The 3,605-nt window shown below is 48.9% G+C and overlaps 1 non-coding gene across 1 annotated transcript; it reads right to left on the reverse strand.

Annotated features, from left to right (window-relative positions):
- Positions 1–531: 531 nt before the first annotated feature.
- On the reverse strand, positions 532–638 carry LOC128123505 (U6 spliceosomal RNA). The gene has a single exon (XR_008222687.1). It is a non-coding gene; the product is annotated as a U6 spliceosomal RNA (small nuclear RNA).
- Between the last annotated feature and the right edge of the window lie 2,967 nt (positions 639–3,605).

The raw sequence follows: 3,605 nt of genomic DNA on the forward strand, positions 1-3,605 counted from the left end.
TGGCCAAAACTCAGTTTCACGCTGGGCATGGTGATGCACGCCTTTTAATCCCAGCACTCGGGAGGCAGAGCAGGCAGATCTCTATGAGTTTGAGGCCAGCCTGGTCTACAGAGTGAGTTCCAGGACAGCCAGGGCTACATAAAGAAACCCTGTCTTAGAAAAAAACAAAACAAAACAAAACCCCCCCACTCAGTTTAACAGCTGCATACAGCTGCAGGGGAAGCTGGGAGATGTAATTTTTACTCTGAAGGAAAAGGGGAGGTTGGTATTGGGGCTCTTCCTGGTAGCTTAAAAAAATGCTGATTCAGAAAGCAGGAGAAGGACAGCAGTCACTGACTCTCTACAGCCACATGCAGGACTCGGCCATGTCTTCCCTGAGGCTGTCTGGCCAATGCCAGCTTTACCACAGACAAGGGAACTAGCTCCCAGGGAGCTGATTAGCCTGCCCAATCCAGTCGGGGACAGCCTAATGTGAGGCAGGCTAAGAAAGCCCCAGAACTTTTGATCATGGGGCTCTCTCTCCCTCTCTCTCTAAACAGGAAACGCTTCGTGGATCTGCATGTCATCCTCGTGCAGGGGTCATGATAATCTTCTCTGCATCGTTCCAATGTTAGTCTATGTGCTGCCGAAGTGAGCCCAAGACGCCGCTTTCCTCACGTTCTCCTTTGCCTTGGATTCCTTGAGAGGTCAGTGTGACTTTATTTTATTTATTTGTTTTTTTTTTTTTTTTTTTGAGACAGGGTTTCTCTGTGTAGTTCTGGTGCCTGTTCTGGATCTTGCTCTGTAGACCAGGCTGGCCTCGAACTCACAGAGATACGCCTGGCTCTGCCTCCTGAGTGCTGGGATTAAAGGTGTGTGCCACTGCCTCCCGGCTAGTGTGACTTTGTTGTTGTTATTATTTGCTTGTTTTGAGACAAGGTTCCACTGTGTAGCCCTGGCTGTCCTGGAACTCGCTCTGTAGACCAGACTGGCCTCAGACTCACAGAGATCCACCTGCCTCTGCCTCCTGAGTGTTGGGATTAAAGGGGTGCACCACCACCACCTGGCTATCCTTTTTTATTTTTTGAGACAAGGTTTTACAGTAGCCTTGGCTTGGAGCTTATTTTTGTAAATCAGGCTGGTATAACTTACAGAGATCCACCTCCCTCTGCTTCTCAAGTGCTGGTGGGATTAACATAGTGTGCACCACCATGCTAGCTCGAGCCTTATCTTAGCCACAGTTATGATAGTTGCCTTGGGCACCTTCTGGTTCAAAGGAAGGAGTGCTGTTCTCTCTTGGTCCTGGGATCTCATAGGGATGCTCTGCTTAATTTGAAGCTGCTTCAGGACATGAAAGAAAATGCATGTGGCTCCACCCAAGAAACTACAAGTCAAGGTGTCCTCCTTTCTTGAGGTGCTCCATTCTGAGTCTTCCATGTTGTTCCTGGGCAGAGCTGCAGATGGGAAGGCCATGCCCTGGTGGGAGGGCCAATCCTTATCCCTGGGATCAACCCCTGTGGTCTCCCCTGTCAGAGTTGCAAAGGTCCCTCATCACATCAGCACATCACAGAGGAGTGGTTGGTTCTGAGGTTCTCTGTCCACAGGCAGGCCAGTCTGCCAGCCCACATTTTTTTTTTAAAGATTTATTTATTATGTATGGTGTTCTGCTTGCATGGATGCCTGCAGGCCAGAAGAGAGCACCAGATCTCATTACAGATGGCTGTGAGCCACCATGTGGGTGCCGGGAATTGAACTCAGGACCTCTAGAAGAGCAGCCAGTGCTCTTAACCTCTGAGCCATCTCTCCAGTCCCCAGCCCACATCTTATCCTCCATCTCCCTTGGCCATGGTTGAGGGTCCTTTTCCCTGAGCCACCCGGTGACATGCCGTAGTCCTCATGCTGCCGATGGCTAGGCTCTGGACACTAGTGTGCCCCGAAAAACCCCAAATTATAGCAGGCTTTTTTGGACTGCCAGCCCCCAAATCTTGACATGGAGACTTAATGTTGGTTATGAATGTCTGGTCTTAGCTTAGGCTTGTTTCTAACTCGCTCTTATAATTTAAATTAACCATTTCTATTCATCTTTGTGTAGTCATGTGGCTTATGGCTTTCACCTCTCCTTCTGCATGTCCTGCTTCCTCTGCAACCGGCTGGTAACGCCTCCTTTCCTCTTCCCCAAGACTTCTCTGTCCCCAGAAGTCCCTCCTAACCTCTTCTTGCCTAGCTATTGGCCATTCAGCTCTTTACTAAACTGATCACAGTGACACATCTTTACAAAGTGTAAAGGATTATTCTGCAACACCAACTCCTCTCCCTATTCCTGTAGGCCCTGCCCCAGACCAGCAGGGCCCTGGGTACCCAGGTCGTGGTGAGGAGGGGTCATGACTCAGCTCCTTGTGAAACTATTCTCACACTCTATTGCTGTGGAGATAGGTGGGGTGCTCTGCAGAGAGATCAGGGTTTGTCCAGTTCAGAGTAGTGTCCACTAAGGGCAGAACAGGTTCCTGCCTGTGCTACGATGGAAGGGCTCACAGAAGCGTGGAAGCATGATATCACAGTTGGAATCGAAGTATGGAGATTGTTCTTGGTTTTTCAAGACAGGGTTTCTCTGTGTAGCTTTGCGCCTTTCCTGGAACTCACTTTGGACACCAGGCTGGCCTCGAACTCACAGAGATCCATCTGCCTCTGCCTCCCGAGTGCTGGGATTAAAGGCGTGCGCCACCACTGCCCGGCTCTTGTTTTGATTTTTTTGAGACAGTGTCTCTTGTAGGCCAAACTACCTACAAACTCTCTATGTAGCCAAACTAGTCCTGAATTCTGATCCTCCTGTCTCTACTCCCCAAGTCCTGGGATTACCAGTCATTTGCCAGTGGGAATCAGTGGGAATCCAGGCCCACTGTGCACATTACAGAGTCCCATGATGGGGTCCTTGGTGCCCACAAGCCCATTAAGCAGGCCTCTTCATTTACTCATCTGTGCCTTTGGTGATGTGCAGCGTCAGGCACAGGCCAACATGTCTTCTGCCTTCTATGCCATCAACTTCCTTTAGCCTCAGACACAGAGACAATTGCCCCATGCTTTTTATCAGTCTTTGGAGGTTTGTTTTGTTTTGTTTTCCTGCAGAGAGGCACTATAAGGTCTCAATTGCCTACTTGAGGCTGGGCTACCACCCTACAAGGAGCTGTTTGCAAAGCTGGGCTGCCACACTTTTGGCTAGCAGGCACTTCTCAGAGGCCATGAACGTGTGGTGAGGGAGAGCAAGCATGACCTCTTTCGTGCACAACCTTTCTACCCCATGCAGGACAGCTGGGGTGCACCTGTTTATGGCCAAGGGGGCTGAGGCACACCCAGTATGAATTGGACAGTTGGATTTCACAGTTGCTAGACTTAACCAATAAAATCTGAATTAGTAGGCTAAATTCAACTTCAGCTAAAGAATGAGTCATTTTTATCATAAGTATATCCCAAATATTTCACGCAACATTTATGCTACAAATATTTGCTCCTTCTCTAAATTAAATGAAATCCAAAGTCCTGAAATTTATTCAGCACCTTATCAGTGGGTCTGGTTCTTGCCAGAATGTGCTGGAGTGATCACTGAGGGGCTAGGTCTATAGTATCCCTTC

Source organism: Peromyscus californicus, unplaced genomic scaffold, assembly GCF_007827085.1.
Source record: "Peromyscus californicus insignis strain IS unplaced genomic scaffold, ASM782708v3 Scaffold_3__1_contigs__length_106647218, whole genome shotgun sequence".
NCBI lineage: Eukaryota > Metazoa > Chordata > Mammalia > Rodentia > Cricetidae > Peromyscus > Peromyscus californicus.